Genomic DNA, 18,473 nt, shown 5'->3' on the forward strand with positions numbered 1-18,473 from the left:
ATATTCCTTCTCTTAACCTTCTCTCCCAATCTCCCCAAGACTTTCCCTTTTCTCTGTTACTTCAGTGGGACAGTTTAGATCGAACATCCTAAGACAGTGTTTTCCAAACAGTAGGTCATGACCCATTAGTGGATTGTGAAAATAAATTTAGTGAGTCACAACTAACATTTAAAAAATGAATTAAAATAGAACATTTGGGTTGCAAGGAAATGAATTCTTTACTCCGGAATTCCTTTACTCCATGGTAAAAAATGTTTCAAAGCTGCTGTCCTAAGTGATTGATTTCCATAACTTCTTCCTATACATAAAGCAATCATTTGAAAAATCCTGACCATGATTAAAACAACTATTTTTTTAATGACACATTGGCCGCGTCTGTTGATGAAGAGGAACAAGAAGAAATCACATGCTTATCTGAACCTCAGCCCTGGTATCTTATTTTAAAGCAACCTCTGAATTTTCCATGGTAGAGAATATAGGTGATTCAGGGCATGGTGTGTGTGTGTGTGTGTGTGTGTGTGTGTGTGTGTCTGTGTGTGTCTGTGTGCGTGCGTGTGTGTGTGTGTGAGACTGTGAGTGTATGTATGTGTGGCTTCTAAGGAAAGGAAATCTGGCTTCTAAGGAAAGGAAATCACGTTGCTGGAAAGTGAAATCTTTGGATATAGTTTTTTATTTCAAGGCTTTTCAGTTACATGGAGTCTTTAAAAAGATTGACATACAAAATTGTTTCGATGTCGGTATCCAAGTCATGTAATTTCTCTTCCAGATTTCATCTTCCAGATGTTCTGCTTATTTGCGTATTTCTTTTTAAATCCGTGTGTATAAGCCAGTGCTCAGGAGTATTGCTGTATGTTCAAATCATCTGTTCCTACGACCTTTGCCTTTATTGATTTGTTTTCTTTTGCCCTATTTTTAATGTTGCCTTTGAGATTAAAGCCATTTTTCTTCTGCAATGGTAGGTGAATGGTGACTTTGCTGTTAAGAAAGAGAGATTTTGATAAGGAAAAAAAAAGAGGTGGGTAGCCCCATAAGGCATTTTTTAAAAATGAACCTATTCAGAAAGAAATGAGACAAACAGTGTATACCTCCCTCGTAAAAACAAAGATTATGTAGTGGGAATAAAAAATGATCTCAATAATAGCTAACATTTATTGAGCACTTACTATGTACCTAGCACTATTATAGGCATTTTAGAGGTATTATCTCATTTAATTCTAACAACCTTAAGTGAGAGGCATTGATATTATCCCAGTTTTTCTGAAGCTGAAACTGGACTAAGAGAGGTTAAGTCATTTGCCCAAAGTGCCATCAGTGATGAGGAAAGTTTCTGGAGAGGTGGAATGACTCTACTGGCCTTCTTCCCAACCACTGACTCCTTGCTAAGACTCAATCACTATGCTCCATTGCCTCCCATAAAAAAAATAAATAATGCAAACAACAGATAATATTTCGCATATTCCGTTCAACAAATATTTCTTGACTGCCCACCACATGCCAGGATCTATGCTCGATGCTAAGAATATATTGATCAGTCAAGTCAGAGATAATAAATCTGTAGTGTACAGTAAAATATATAAAGATATAGGTTTCCCAGGCTCAATTCCAATGATAGATCTCTGTGGTAAAGAGGGAGGATTGGGGAGAAGAGGAACATACTGTGAAGTCAATTTTAAGAACTTTAATATAGCAGCACTTTAAAAGTGTACCACAAATTAATTGTGTAGCCAGCATCCAGTTATTTCTAGACATTATCTGTAAGAGGAATTAGGCTTGTGATGGAATTTTACAGCTTCTTTGCTTAGCTTCATTTCTATATTGAAGTGGTTAATAAACTAGGGTTTTTTTTGTTTTTTTGTTTTTTTAATATAACATCTTGTTCCATTGTCTGGGGGAGCCTGCATGTAGCAGCAGCAGCAGAAGCAGAGAAGGGGACTCTGGTGAGCTTGTTTATCTTTCCTCTAAGTGGTTCCTTCACCACAGAACACAGGCCCCCTGGCTTCTGTCCTCTCTACCCCACCAGCACGCAATGGTGCCTAGTATAGTCCTGGGGTTCCCAATCAACCCCATCTTTCCCAGCCGAGCTGTATTTCTCCAAGAAGACTTCGGCGTTGCCCAGTTGGTATGAGATCTAAGTACGCAGCAGCCTCGAGTTGCAGTGGACCTGGGGTTGAACCCAGCTCTGCCTTCTCTTTCATAGCTGTGTGACTTTCAGCCAGTTGCTGAACTTCTCTTTTGCTTTATAAATCCTTACAAAATACTTCAGCCACACAAAAATGTGTAGGCAATGATAGCATGATTACCCATACACTCAAGTCCCAGCTTAAAAATCAAACATAAGGGTGCTTGGGGCGCAGCCAGTTAAATGTTCAACTCTTTTTTTTTTTTTTTTTTTTTTTAGTTTTTCATCACCTTTCTGGTTTTTTTTTTGTTTTTTTTTATAATTAATTTTATTTTATTATATTATGTTAATCACCATACAGTACATCCCCTGATTCTGATGTAAAGTTTGATGCTTCATTAGTTGCGTATAACACCCAGTGCACCATGCAATACGTGCCCTCCTTACTACCCATCACCAGTCTATCCCATTCCCCCACCCCCTCCCCTCTGAAGTCTTCAGTTTGTTTCTCATAGTCCATAGTCTCTCATGTTTCATTCCCCCTTCTGATTACCCCCCTTTTCTTTATCCCTTTCTTCCCCTACCGATCATCCTAGTTCTTATGTTCCATAGATGAGAGAAATCATATGATAATTGTCTTTCTCTGCTTGACTTATTTCACTTAGCATTATCTCCTCCAGTGCCGTCCATGTTGCAGCAAATGTTGAGAATTCGTTCTTTCTGATAGCTGAGTAATATTCCATTGTATATATGGACCACAGCTTCTTAATCCAGTCATCTGTTGAAGGGCATCTCGGCTCCTTCCATGATTTGGCTATTGTGGACAATGCAGCTATGAACATTGGGGTGCATATGGCCCTTCTCTTTACTACGTCTGTATCTTTGGGGTAAACACCCAGTAGTGCAATGGCTGGGTCATAGGGTAGTTCAATTTTTAACTTTTTAAGGGACCTCCACACTGTTTTCCAGAGTGGCTGTACCAACTTGCATTCCCACCAACAATGTAGGAGGGATCCCCTTTCTCCACATCCTCTCCAACAATTGTTGTTTCTTGCCTTGTCTATCTTTGCCATTCTAACTGGCGTAAGGTGGTATCTCAGTGTGGTTTTGATTTGAATTTCCCTGATGGCTAATGATTTTGAACATTTTTTCATGTGTCTGTTAGCCATTTGTATGTCTTCATTGGAAAAGTGTCTGTTCATATCTTCTGCCCATTTTATGATTTGTTTATTTGTTTCTCGTGTATTGAGTTTGAGAAGTTCTTTGTAGATCTTGGATACCAGTCCTTTATCTGTGGTGTCCTTTGCAAATATATTCTCCCATTCCGTGGGCTGTCTCTTAGTTTTTTTGACTGTTTCCTTGGCTGTGCAGAAGCTCTTTATCCTGATAAAGTCCCATAAGTTCATTTTATCTTTTATTTCTCTTGCCTTTGGCGATGTGTCGTGAAAAAGGTTGCTCTGGCCGATGTCATAGAAGTTGTTGCCTATGTTCTCCTCTAGAATTTTGATGGATTCCTGTCTCACATTGAGGTCTTTCATCCATTTGGAGTTTATTTTTGTGTATGGTGTGAGAGAGTGGTCAAGTTTCATTCTTTTGCATGTAGCTGTCCAATTTTCCCAGCACCATTTATTGAAGAGACTGTCTTTTTTCCACCGGATGTTTTTTCCTGCTTTATCAAAGATTAGTTGCCCAAAGAGCCGAGGGTCCATTTCTGGGTTCTCTATTCTGTTCCATTGGTCGATGTGTCTGTTTTTGTGCCAGTACCATGCTGTCTTTGTGATCACAGCTTTGTAGTACAGCTCGAAATCCGGCATTGTGATGCCCCCAGCTTTGTTTTTCCTTTTCAACAGTTCCTTGGAGATTCGGGGCCTTTTCTGGTTCCATACAAATTTAAGGACTATTTGTTCCAGTTCTTTGAAAAATGTCCTCGGTATTTTGATCGGGATAGCATTGAAAGTGTAGATTGCTCTGGGTAGTATGGACATTTTAACTATGTTAATTCTTCCAATCCATGAGCATGGAATATTTTTCCATCTTTTTATGTCTTCCTCAATATCTTTCAAAAGTGATCTATAGTTTCTAGGATATAGGTCCTTTACGTCTCTGGTTAAGTTAATTCCAAGGTAACGTATGGTTTTTGGTGTTATTGTAAATGGGATGGATTCCCTAATTTCTCTTTCTTCAGTCTCGTTATTCGTGTATAGAAATGCAACTGATTTCTGGGCATTGATTTTGTATCCTGCCACCTTACTGAATTGTTCTATAACTTCTAATAGTTTGGGAGTGGATTCCTTTGGGTTTTCCATATAGAGTATCATGTCATCTGCAAAGAGAGACAGTTTGACTTCTTCTTTGCCGATTTGGATACCTTTGATCCCTTTTTGTCTTCTGATTGCTGTTGCAAGGACTTCTAGTACTATGTTGAATAATAGTGGCGAGAGTGGGCATCCTTGTCGTGTTCCTGATCTTAAGGGAAAGGCTTCCAGCTTTTCCCCATTGAGAATAATGCTTGCAGTAGGCTTTTCATAGATGGCTTTTATGAGATTGAGAAATGTACCCTCTATTCCTACACTCTGAAGGGTTTTAATCAGGAAAGGATGCTGTATTTTGTCAAATGCTTTTTCTGCATCAATTGAGAGGATCATATGGTTCTTGAGTCTTTTCTTGTTGATATGATGTATCACATTGATTGATTTGCGAGTGTTGAACCATGCTTGCATCCCAGGTATGAATCCCACTTGGTCATGATGGATAATCCTTTTAATGTACTGTTGGATTCTATTAGCAAGGATCTTGTTGAGGATTTTGGCATCCATATTCATTAGAGAAATCGGTCTGTAATTCTCCTTTTTGAGGGGGTCTTTGCCTGGTTTGGGGATCAAGGTAATATTAGCCTCATAGAATGAGTTTGGTAGCTTTCCTTCTGTTTCTATTTTTTGAAATAGCTTTAGGAGAATAGGTATTATTTCTTCTTTGAATGTTTGGTAGAATTCCCCAGGAAAACCGTCTGGGCCTGGAGTTTTATTATTTGGAAGGTTGTTTATCACTGACTCAATTTCTTCATAGTTAATTGGCCTATTTAAGAAATCTATTTCTTCCTGTTTCAGTCTTGGTAGTTTATAGGTTTCCAGGAAGGCCTCCATCTCTTCCAGATTGTTTAGTTTTTTGGCATATAGCTGTTGATAAAAGTTTCTAATAATCCTTGCAATTTCAATGGTGCTGGTCGTGACCTCTCCCTTTTCAGTCATAATTTTAATAATCTCAGTCCTTTCTCTTTGTTTTTGGACAAGTTTTGCCAGTGGTCTGTCAATTTTATGGATTCTCTCAAAGAACCAGCTTCTAGTCCTGTTGATCTGCTGTACTGTGCTCCTGGTTTCTAATTCATTGATTTCTGCTCTAATCTTGGTCAACTCCTTCCTTGTCAGTGGGTTAGGCCTGTCCCTCTGTTGCTGTTCCAGTTTCTTGAGGTGAGAATATAGAAACTGCATTTTAGATTTTTCTATTCTTTTGAGTGAGGCTTGGATGGCTATGTATTTCCCCCTTAGGACTGCCTTTGCAGTATCCCATAGGTTTTGGACCGTTGTGTATTCATTCTCGTTGGTCTCCATAAATTGTTTAATTTGTTTTTTGATTTCCTGGTTTATCGAGTCATTCTTGAGCAGGATGGTTCTTAGCCTCCAAGTGTTTGAGTTTCTTCCAGGTTTTTCCTTGTGGTTGAGTTCCAATTTCAGAGCGTTGTGGTCTGAGAATATGCAGGGGATAATTTCAATCTTTTGGTATTGGCTGAGACCTGTTTTGTGTCCCAGAGCATGATCTATTCTTGAGAATGTTCCATGGGCATTTGAATAGAATGAGTATTCTTTGGTTCTGGGGTGTAGTGTTCTATATATATCTATGAGGTCCAACTCGTCGAGTATGGCATTCAAAGCCTTTGATTCTTTGCTTAGTTTTTGCCAGGGTGTTCTGTCTATTTCTGATAGTGGGGTGTTGAGGTCCCCTACTATTACTGTGTTCTTATCTATATGTCTCTTTATTTTGGTTAAGAGTTGGCTTGTGTATCTTGCTGCTCCCCTGTTGGGGGCATATATATTAATAATTGTCATATCCACTTGTTGAATACTTCCTTTAAGAATAATATAGTGCCCTTCTGTATCTCTCTCTATGGCCTCTAGTTTAAAATCCAGTCTATCTGATATGAGAATTGCTACTCCAGCTTTCTTTTGAGGTCCATTTGCGTGGAAGATGGTACTCCATCCCCTTACTCTAAGTCTGAATGCATCTTTGGGTTCAAAATGAGTCTCTTGTAGACAGCAAATGGATGGGTCATGTCTTTTTATCCAATCTGCAACCCTGTGGCGTTTTATGGGAGAGTTTAAGCCATTTAGATTGATAGAGATTATTGACAGATATGATTTTAATGATGCCATTTCTCTTTAAAGTCTTTGTATCGGTTGTGACTTGCTGCTCTGTATCACTCTTGGGGCCTTTTTACCTTTATAGAGCCCCCCTTAATATCTCCTGTAGGGCTGGTTTCGTGGTTACGAAATTGGTTAATGATTGGCGATTTTGGAACGTCTTTATTTCTCCATCAATTCTGAATGACAGCTTTGCTGGATAAAGGATCCTTGGCTGCATGTTTTTCTCTGAAAGAGCTTTAAAAATGCCCCCCCAAGCCTTTCTCTCATTCCAGGTCTCTGTAGACAGGTCTGACGTAATCCTGATACCTTTGCCTTGGTACGTGAGAAATTTCTTTGCCCTGGCCGCTTTCAATACTGTATCCTTGGATCTAATATTTGCGAATTGCACTATGACATGCCGTGGCGTAGGTTTGTCCTGGTTGAGCTTGGATGGGGTCCTCTCTGCCTCTTGGACACGAATGCTTGTTTCCCTTGCTAGATTAGGGAAGTTTTCAGCTACAATTTGTTCAAATATCTCTTCTAGACCTCTGTTTTTCTCCACCCCTTCAGGGATGCCGATGATTCTGACATTGGATCGTTTCATAGAGTCAGTAATCTCCCGTAATCTACATTCGTGGGCGTGGATTTTTTTAAGACCAGCTTCTATTTTCGTTTTTTCTTCTACTAACCCATCCTCCAATTCGCTAACGCGTTCCTCTGCCTCGGTGACCCTGGCCGTCAGAGCCTCTAGTTTTGACTGCATTTGGCTCATAGAATTTTTAATTTCTGTCAGATTCGCTCTCATTTCTGCCCTTAGGGATTCTATATTCTCAGCAACGCTTTCTCTGATGCTTTTTTCAAGTTTACTCATCATCTTGACCATTGTTGCTCTGAATTCCATTTCTGATAATTGGGATACATCCATATGTATTAATTCTGTGGCCGAGGCCAATTCTGTGGCAGAGGCCACAGACTCATTATCTTTTCTTTGCTGGGGGGGACTTCTCCTTCTCGTCATTCTGATGAAGAGAGATTGCAGGGTTGTCCAGAGCCCAAGTGTTGACTGGGACCCAGGCCGTGCGCCCTTGTTTTATAGAGATCTTAGGGATGTGGGCTTCTTCCTTAAAGAGTTTATTTATTTATTTGAGAGAGAGAGAGACAGTCAGCAAGAAAGGGAACCCAAGCAGAGGAGTGGGAGAGGAAGAAGCAGGTTCCCGGTGGAGAAGCCCGATGAAGGACTCCTTACGGAGCGTTGTGATCACACCCTAATCCGAAGACAGGTGCTTGGTGACTGCGCCACTCAGGCGCTCCGGGTTGTGGGCTTCTTGATTTTTCAGCCTGCCTTCTGGGGGAGGGGCCTGCCTGCAGGTACTCAGAAAACCCTGTTTGGGTAGAGTCTCTGTGTCCCTTGCGAGGGGGGATGGGGATGGGCACCCTGTGAGCCGGTATTTCCGGGCTTTTGTTCTCTGGCGGCTTTCCCTGGCGGTTTGCTATGCCTCTTCTGAGAGAGCAGCAGCGGCTGAAATTCAGCCTCTGTCTCAGAACAGAGGGATCGCGGATCGTTCTCCACTGATGTTCTGGCCACTTTAACTCTGTTTCTGTTGGTGCTGCTCAACCCTGCAGCATCCCGGGCTGTGCGCCCCACACCCGGCGTCCCAGCCCTCACTTCCAGGGCCGGCACGTCTCTGTCCTTTGTGTTTCCAACCCCGCCCGCCGCCAGCCGCCCCGCGCGGGCTCCCGGAGCTCCCCGTCTCAGTCTGGTGTCTCACGGGTGCTGACCGCGAGTCCGCCTGCTCCCCCGTGCAGGTGGCCCTCCAGCCGCCAGCCGCCCCGCGGACGCTCCCGGAGCTCCCGGTCTCAGCCTCGATCCAGTGAGCACACCGGAGCTCCGGAGCTCCGTGAGATGCTTGGTGGTGCACGCTCCCGGCTCACGGACTCAGTCTGCCGTTTCCAGAGTGCGGGTCCGCGGTCCGCCCGCTCCCCGGTGCAGGTGGCCCGCCAGCCGCCCTGCGCGCGCGCTCCTGGAGCTCGCGTTCTAAGTCTGTTGTCTCGCGGGTGCCGTCCGCGAGTCCGCCTGCTCCCCCGTGCAGGTGGCCCGCCAACCGCCAGCCGTCCCGCGTGCGCTCCCGGAGCTCCCTTCTCAGCCTGCTGTCTCAAGCGTGCGGGTCCGCGGTCTGTCCGCTCCCCCTTGCAGGTGGCTACCGCTTCCCGGCGCCCTGACACGGCGGCTCCCTCCCCCTTCTGTTTAGCTTCCGATATCTGTGCGCGGTTTCACGGCTCCCCGCTTCGTACCTCGATACTCAGCGCTGGAGATGTTCATTTGTAGAGATCCAGATGTATCTTCCTGCGTCTCAGGCTGATTCCGTGGATATTCCTGCTGGTCTGGTACCTATCCAGCTCAACTCAGGGGACCGGCTGAAAAAGGGGTCCCCTACTCCTCCGCCATCTTAACCTCCCTCCCAAATGTTCAACTCTTGATTTCAGCTCAGGTCATGATCTCAGGGTGGTGAGATCGAGCCCCACGTCAGGCTCCACACTCCGCTTGGAGTTGGCTTGGGACTCTTTCTCCCTCTCCCTCTGCCCCTCGCCCCTGTGCTTTCTCTCGGTCTCTCTTGCTGTCTCTCAAATACACAAATAAAATTAAAAAAACATCAAACATAGAAATGGAGTGGCAGCCCCTCTGTGCACAGTCTGACCCCATTTTCCTCCACCAAAAGAGAATCATTTTGCATTCGATGCTTGTCATTCCTGCCCATAGCCGTAACACTCACTACATACGTGTTTATGTCTTTGGCATGCTTTGAAAAAAAGTACATCAACTGTATTATCCTGTGGCTATCCTCTGTAACTTGCTTTTTTTTCCCTTCCATTTTCTGTTGAGGAGATTTATTTATGATATAACCTCTCTGAGACTTAGTGTCTTCACTGAGAAAATGAGCGTTGCAGACATATTGCGTAAGGTTGGTGTGAAGATCTTAAAGAAAACAACATAAAGGCTGTAAGTGGCAGAGTATTTGGCGCATCATAGACACTAAAGCGAATGCCATTCTCTTTCTGTCCCTCATGGAACACTGTTCTACATCTGACAACTCAGAGCAAGCAGCCACTTGGCTTGCTCAACTGTAATGTGCACATTACAGTTTGCCACTAAACATTCCCCTTGGTATCAAAATGGCCCCACACAGGACAGGCAGGCTAATTATAAGCATTACCATCTAATGTTTCCTGAGAGGATCCAGCCTAAGTACGTTGCTTCACACAGTTACAGTCATAATTTCCTTCTGGTTCTTCAACATCTGAATATGGAAAATATAAAAATACCATACAAGTGCGATTTATACATGGAACATTCTGAAAATTCTATGTTAATCATCTCTGATGAAGATATTATAGAAATAAACAAACAGCAGTGTGATTTAATATACTCCACTTCTGTTTTTCCTCAACCTATTCTTTCCACACTCTTGTGTACAATTCTCTATTTTCGTTATTTTATATTTAATTGCTTCTGCTAAAGTAAACATATTGCTAGAATTGCCAATTACCTTATAAATATTCAAATCATGCATTGCTTTCATTGAGTTGGTGTTAGTTTTCCTGGAATCCCAACAAATTTCAATCAATCATTCATACTATAAAAATGTGGTTAGAAACCTTTGAATAATTTGTCTGAGATTTAGGTTCCTTATAACATTTGGCCTAATGTTGACTGAAGGGATGCCTGTCTACACAATGTCAAAACACGTGGTATTTCAATCGTTTTGTAAAAATTGTTGTCATTTTGTAAGATGGAAAAGGGAGGAACATCAAACGAATTTTTGAGCTTTGCACAGAGAAAACAACTGCTTTATTAATGAAATAATTTCTTTTCTCCAGACGACTTATTGGTCGTGTAAATGTAAGCACAATCATAGAGAACATATTTACTTAGGGTAAACAACATTAAAAAAGAGAAATTCTCACAATCTTAATGTAGTCGGTACATGCGCTGAATCACATACTAACAGTAGATGTTAGGTGGGAGGAATAGAGCTTGTACTCCAAAGGTTTATTATTTTCCAATTGAATTTGACTTCCAAGAAAAGCCAGCACCTAGCCTTCAGCATGAAATACAGAGGATGGCAGTTGTGTGTAAATGTAATTAATAACTATTGAAGATCCTTCTTACACACCTGGTTAAAGATGAAGCTGATCATTTGCTCAAAGGGAGCCACTAGATCTCCAAATTATGTAAATAGGCAGAAGAGGCAATTTCTTAAAAGGTAAGGCTTAAAGCACTAATTGGTGGTACTTTTCTTGAAGCGAACTCAGCCCAAGGTCGATTAATAGTGGTTTCCAAAACATCTGCAAGAATTATTATTCTGTAACTATTTTTTTTTTAAGATTTTATTTATTTATTTATTTGACAGAGATAGAGACAGCCAGCGAGAGGGGGAATACAAGCAGGAGGAGTGGGAGAGGAAGAAGCAGGCTCATAGCAGAAGAGCCTGACGTGGGGCTCGATCCCATAATGCTGGGATCACGCCCTGAGCCGAAGGCAGATGCTTAACCGCTGTGCCACCCAGGCGCCCCTAGTATTCTGTAACTATTAATTTTGCTTAATTCTTTTTCCTATCTATAATTATGACATAGTATCTTCTTGCTAAGGAGATGTTAAAATTTTCTGCCTTATTTACATCAGCCATTATTCTTCACAGGTGGCAAGAACTATATACAAATTGTACAACATGTTACCAAAATATTTATTGGAACTAAATATTTTTATTTTTTTATTTTTATTTTTTTAAAGATTTTATTTATTTATTTGACAGAGAGACAGACAGCGAGAGAGGGAATACAAGTAGGGGGAGTGGGAGAGGAAGAAGCAGGCTCATAGCGGAGGAGCCTGATGTGGGACTCGATTCCAGAATGCCGGGATCACGCCCTAAGCCGAAGGCAAACACTTAACCGCTGTGCCCCCCAGGCGCCCCAAGAACTAAATATTTTTAAATGAAAAATTCAATTAACATTGATGAGCTCGGCACTGAGACTTCATGCAGTCAATGGGACAGATTCCTTTTCAATTACTGGACAGTTTTCCTCACATCTCTGCACTGCCCACCAAAATAATTGATTGCTTTAGAGGAGTTCAGATGGGATCAAAATTCATGTGAGATGGGTATCTCAGGTATTGTTCAAACAAATAACTAGACAAAGTGAGACCAGTGATTCTGGATGGATTTTTGGCAATAGGCAACACAAAAGTATCCTAGTTTGCTAAAAAACGAACATCTTATTAGCTCATTTATCACCACCGTTGATAGTCCAGAAATAATTGTACATTCACATTTCCCATGGGTTATAAAGGTACTCCTTGCCTTGCATAGTGCAGACGGGTATAAACAGCCCTGCTTGCTGAAATGTGTAAAGCTATCTTAATAATCAATGGGAAAATTATGAATGCTCCTGACCTTTAAAATCTTTTGTCAAAACATTAACATTACTGTTAAAGTTATCACTAATATACCATTTATCTTACCATTTGTTATAAATGTGTAAGGAAAATTTTAAAAGCAGTAACACTATTTAGTATACTATAATTTAAAACATTAGAACCTTGAGAAGTAAGGTGTTTTATTTCTTGGTAAAAACAACTTATCAAAGGACACCTGGATGGCTCCGTCTGTTAAGCGTCTGCCTTCAGCTCAGGTCATGATCCTGGGGTCCTGGGACCAAGTCTTGCATTGGGCTCCCTGCTCAGCAGGGAGTCTGCTTCTTCCTCTGCCTGCCGCTCCCCCTGCTTGTGCACATGCGCTCTCTCTCTGACGAATAAATAAAATCTTTTAAAAAAATAACTTATCAAGAGTACTTTGAACAGCACTTGTCAAGTTCTCGTCATACAACTTAACGATACAGAGCAATCACCGTTTCTGTGCCCCGGCTCATAGTCACACACCTTTCTAACTGATTAACTCCAACAGTTTCTCTTTCACACTTTCAATGTCATGAAATATCTCTGATAGTGCCTTCATTGTGAAGATTTTTGTCTCTACCTCTGGGGCATCTTCACACTTTCCATCAAACCAGTCTCCTTATTTATGATGTTAACTTCGCTAAGTACTACCTACATGTCTAGTCTCTTCACCTCCAATGGCCTCAGCCCTCCCATGCGCAGCCAATGTCTTCTATAACTCCATTGACATTAAGGTCAAGAATCACTTCCAGTGCTCCAACTTTTGCTTCTTCACTGCTTTTTCACTTTTATTAGCAGGTTTCCTCTTTCAATGATCTGTTCTTGCAAAATGTCACGTGAGTTTGTCAGTGGGAGGCAAGGAGGCAAGCCAACCACACGCTTTGCTGTCTAGACTTGAACTAAGTAACAGATGTGCAGTGACCAAAAAAGCGATAAACTTTGGAAGAAGCGATGTGATGAGTCCCTGCCCATGAAGTAAATCTGTTATTGACATAGTGATTTGGGGATTGAAGAGCCAGCAGCAAAGTTTGGCCTTTATGTAATTGCTAATATACTACGGTAACTGAAATTTGAACTGTGTTGTTGGGGGACTGGAGTTATTTAACTAAATCATGGCAACTGAAATTTGTGTTTGTTAGAACCATGGAAAGCAAGAACTGCCTGCATTTGATCCCTTAAAACAACTGTTAGGGCAAAGATCAAAACTGCCATGACTGGTTTTACAATATGAGAAACTAAAAACACTTATTTCTGTGTGTCAGCAGAGCTTGTGTCTCGATTTTAAATCTTCAATAAAAATGTGATGTCATCCCTGATTTTTTTCCAGTGTGGAAGATTAAGAAGAAAGCTAATCTAATTGCCAGTCACTCCTTAGAAATAACAAATATAGATATCGATCAAACTCACAATTGAAATGTCTTGGATTGACATGCAAATGTACTATTTGTCCTAATTGGGCTTATTGTACATTAGCATAAATGCACACACACACACACACACACACACACACACCTGCACACAGTCTCTTACTTGCCCATTCATGCTTAATGTTCTATAGAAAACAATGATATTGAGCTCACAGGATAGACAAAGATCAGCTTTCAAATGTAGGAATAACGCTTATTTTTGGAATTTTTATATGCAACTATAACATTATACACACAAGCACGTAAAGAGAGTCAGCTCTGTGATAATGCTTGTTTGGATAATGCTTCCCATTAGGGAACAATTTGAGCATAATGCAAATTTTGCATTTGCTTATGCACAATTTCACAAGAGAGAAATAATACGTGAATGCAGAAAACTGCACCCAGGCGAGCCAAGCTGCCTATGAATACACAAAACGCCCTGTGCACATACCTCCAGCATCTATCAGCTGGGTTATTTCACCACAAGTGTCATGAGCAACATCCATCCACATCTAATGTTACAACATTTTGTCATGTTTCAGATAACTCTCACTTCACAATAACACAAGCTACAGTCCCGAGGCTCACTCCTGCAAGCCAACTTCAGGTCCCTTTCGAGATAAAATGCCATGATTATTATAGTATTTGTGCATTTATTAACTATTTAAGGTGGGGGAAGCTAAATTTCTGTTTTAATTGGGTTTCTATGTCTCTTTTTTTAAAGTATCACTGACACACCAATTTCTTAAGTCCTTCGGTTTTTTTTTTTTTAAAGATTTTATTTATTTATTTACTCGACAGAGATAGAGACAGCCAGTGAGAGAGGGAACACAAGCAGGGGGAGTGGGAGAGGAAGACGCAGGCTCATAGTGGAGGAGCCTGATGCGGGGCTCGAACCCGTAACGCCGGGATCACGCCCTGAGTCGAAGGCAGACGCTTAACTGCTATGCCACCCAGGCGCCCCAAGTCCTTCGGTTTTTATTGTGAGACTTTTCATAGTGTAGTGGTTTTTAAAACATGTATAAATATTACATATAGAGAGAGACTGTAACTAGAACATAGATGACTTTTTCCCCCAAGATAAGTCACTAGTCTAAAACTGTTTAAAATCTGAGGGGTTGGGCCCATTGTATGATGTTGTTTTTCAAGGCTTTAAATATATTCTATGTGATTAAAGCCAATTTGACAAATAGTCAAAAGGAAGACTGCTCTTTTTGACCTCTAAAATCAGACTCGTGATAGTGAAGGGTATTTGCTTATCCTGTCTGGGAAGCCTGGAGCTGGTAAAGAGAATTTTTAGCTTCTTCAGAGTAAGGTTCTATCTAACTAGCTTTGAATTGTCTAAGCCAATTTTTCTCAAACTTGAACGTGGTTTGGAATCACCTGGAGGGTTTGTCAAAACACACATTGCTGAAATTCTGGTTCATTAAGTCTAGGGTAGGACCCAAGAATTTGCATTTCCAAGTTGCCAGGCAATGCGGGGACCAACTTTCTCACGAAGCACAACAGGTATAGCGCCTGTGGCATACTTTGCTTTTAGTGGCCCAAGAAAATGGTTTGGTTTTTAATCAGAAGAAAATAGTTAATATAATAAGAGTGAATGTATAATGATGAATCCAACAGTGCAGTCTTAACATATTAATCTTAATTTTATTTGATTTTTTTAATGAAAGAAGGGGCACATGAAGGCAAAAGTGGCCCTGGTCCACCAAAGTTAGGATGTGGCCATGAGCCACGTGGCTATTGCTGACAGGAAATGCACATCAAAAACCACTGCTCTCAACTTACTCATCTTTTTGGATTTGTTAGTGTTCCAAGTTTTTATTCTTCACTGTTTTGACTTTGTGTTGTTTTTACTCAAAAAAAAAAAACCCAGCTTTTAGGCACTCTCTACTGTAGGAAGGACGTCAACTGGAATTTAAATTCACTCGGAGACGTGGGACACCAGACATGGTCAGAAATGTTGCATCTGATGGGGTTGTCCTATTCCTTACTCAGCGGTAAGTTGTGCCTCATTCAGCCACTGAAGAATTCGGATGAGAAGACAATGCCTAACCAACGTGGCGCCTTTGTAAAGTACTGGACTGTCTGAGAAGGACTGTCTCATTTAGGATCTATTTGTCTTTCAGGGCCACCTGTGCAGGAGGTGTTGCAATATTGTTACATTTAGTAGCAAGAAGAATAAACAAAAGTCATCCCCACCCCACAAATCAATCGCATGACAAACAGTGTTGAAACACAGAGCCCTTTATTAACACCAGGCAACTCAAGTTCAGCTCCTCCTCCTTCAGAAATCACTGTGGCCCCAACTTCAGAAACGCAAAAGCTACAGGGAGTGCATGACTGCTGCCGCGTGACACCGTGAGCATTCTCAGTGCTCTTCCCCACTTAGTAGAATCACTAAGGGAAAGGAGGTCCCCATTAAACTGAACAGAACTCTTATTGTATTTTGATATTTAAAACATTTTATAGATTTATTTTGGAACATATAGAACCTGCTGACAAGCAAGAAAGAGGAAATAAAAATAAGCCATGAGCTTGCCCTTCAGAGATAACCATTGATGGTATTTTGGTCTCATTTGCAGATATTTTTGGTTTTTTCATGTATAGCATTTTCAAAAACAGAGGCTAGAGTTTATACTATCTGCAATTTTACTTTAAAGCTTAACAATATATCACAAATATAATAACTAAATCATCGAGCTAAGTTTCTGCCTGGTATTCAACGTGGAATTTTTGTTCCTTATTGTTGGAGATTTCAATTGTTCTTCTTTTCTCTGGTACAAACAATGCTTAGATGAACAGTGCCTCTCTCTCTCTCTCTCTCTCTCTGTGTGTGTGTGTGTTTATATGGTTAAATATTTATTTCTTTATTATAGAATTGAAATCACTAGTTAAAGAGATAGGTAATTTTAAGGCGTCTGACTCATATTTCAAATTGTGCTTTGGCTCTAAGACTTCTCTAATTCACACTGAGAGGGACATACTATGTAGTGAGATCGGTTCCATTATTCAATATTTTTTTTAAAAAGTAATTTTAGAGGTACATTTAGGAATAACCGTGATCAGGGTGACATGCACAAAATGCAGTCTTTTGTTAATAAGGAGTGTTCCAGGCAGCCTGAGGGACGGGGGAGGGGAGGTGGGACAGGAGACAGGGACCCTGAGCCACAGGCAGCCTGCTCTCATCTCTGCTCCTCTGCTCCTTCCATACTCATCAACTACTAAAGAGTCTGTCTCTGTCTAGCCAGAGGAATCTCGGCCCAACAGCTGGAGAGGCAGATGATAGAGGAAAAATTACAGAACCTTTAAAAATTATTAAAATTTTGCTCTCTTCAGTGTTGATGCCTTGGGGCAAAGCCCTGACCAGCTCATCCACGTTCCAGCTCCGAGAGATTTCCCTACGACTGTTAGCTTGTGGTCCTGGAGAAGTGAGACCACCCAGCCTCAGTATCAGCTGACTCTAGAAGAGATGCTTACAGGACAACAAGAATGATAAATTTCACCCTCAATGCCAGTGAATAGTAGTGGCTGCCTGGGAGCGCTGTGTTGAGAAGGGTCCTGAAGTCACAGCCAGCATAGGTGGGGCAGGTTTGTGACCAGCTGGCAATGTCTGTGATGGGGACAGGAATGGAAACTGGCACCATACATACCCTGTATTTATTTATTTATTTATTTATTTATTTATTTATTTATTTATTTGACAGAGAGAGAGACAGAGAGAGAGGGAACACAAGCAAGGGGAGTGGAGAGGGAGAAGCAGGCTTCCCACTGAGTAGGGAGCCCCTTGCGGGGCTCAATCCCAGAACCCAGGGATCATGCCCTGAACTGAAGGCAGAAGCTTAACGACTGAGCCACCTAGGCCCCCCCAGTGCCCCATATTTAGCACTCTTTTTCTGTAAGTTGTCTTTTAATTAATTCCCTCCTGTTGGTCACCAAAACAATACCCCATTCAGTTACCTACAGTCTGGTCCTTGTACACACCTTGACCTCTTATAGTGATAGGAATTCACTTGGGCAAGCCTGCAGACTCCTTTCTTTTTCTTTTTTAAAAATTGGTAGGGGAAGAAAGGGATAAAGAAAAGGGGGGTAATCAGAAGGGAGAATGAAGCATGAGAGACTATTGACTATGAGAAACAAACTAAGGGCTTCAGAGGGGAGGGGGATGGGGGAATGGGATAGACTGGTGATGGGTAGTAAGGAGGGCACGGATTGCATAGTGCACTGGGTGTTATACGCAACTAATGAATCATCGAAATTTACATCAGAAATCAGGGATTTACTGTATGGTGACTAACATAATATAATAAAAAACATTAAAATAAAAAAAATAAGTGGAAAAAACATAAGTGAAAAGCACCTTATTTGTATGTTTACAGTGTTTTCCTAATTCTTCTGTTTATTTTCTTTTTAAATAAAGAAGGTAAAACAGGAAAAGGTATATTAAAATGTATTTCACATCCATGTTATGAGCATTTGGTATCAATTAGAAAAAGAGATACAGGTACATAAGGAAAGGGGAGATGGAGGGGAGGCAGGAGAAAGACCAAAAGGGAGGGAGATGCCAGCTGGAATTTGAGGAAGGGTGAGAAGGGTATAATTTATCCTGCAGTGGAAAAAATGAGGGTAAATATGGACATAAGCTGGGAAGTAATGGGGGAAATAGGAGGAAGTGAGTGGGGAAGGAAAAGACAGGTCCCATGGTTCTTGAAAAGACTCTTCTAAAAATGAGCAGAGAGCCAGACTGAATGAAGTTGCAACTGAATCTTACGGAAGTCACTTGAAGTAAACTTTGGGATGTCACCAGGAGACCCAGAGGAACTTTGGTTGAATATGCAATTACATGTTAAATAAAGAATCTAACAACTTGTATTGGCCAGTTTTTTCTAACAAATTGCTTCAGGGCATCCTTGGCTTCTATTAAGACTGAGAGTTTGCTTAATGAATCACAAAGGTGACATCTCATAATATTCTCATGTACAAATTCCCTAAATTCAATAGAAGGAATAAAGGCAAGTCCACTGCCAGAAGCTATAGCCTCTAGCATGACATGTGATGTAAATAATCTGTGTGGGGCTGTCATTGCCATAGCAGGC

The 18,473-nt window shown here is 41.3% G+C and overlaps 1 long non-coding RNA gene across 3 annotated transcripts in view; it reads right to left on the reverse strand.

Annotated features, from left to right (window-relative positions):
* Nucleotides 1-652: 652 nt before the first annotated feature.
* LOC117796351 overlaps nt 653-18,473 on the reverse strand; it is a 28,228-nt gene continuing 10,407 nt past the window's right edge. The window contains exons 4-5 of one of the 3 annotated variants that reach the window (XR_004620769.1): nt 9,729-9,812; nt 653-975 (exon numbers count right to left, since the gene is read on the reverse strand). This is a non-coding gene — a long non-coding RNA (uncharacterized LOC117796351). Of the gene's footprint in view, nt 976-9,728; nt 9,813-14,746; nt 15,778-18,473 lie in introns of those variants that run through there. The other 2 variants (XR_004620771.1, XR_004620770.1) reach the window with 2 other exon arrangements.

This window comes from Ailuropoda melanoleuca, chromosome 15, assembly GCF_002007445.2.
Source record: "Ailuropoda melanoleuca isolate Jingjing chromosome 15, ASM200744v2, whole genome shotgun sequence".
Lineage (NCBI taxonomy): Eukaryota > Metazoa > Chordata > Mammalia > Carnivora > Ursidae > Ailuropoda > Ailuropoda melanoleuca.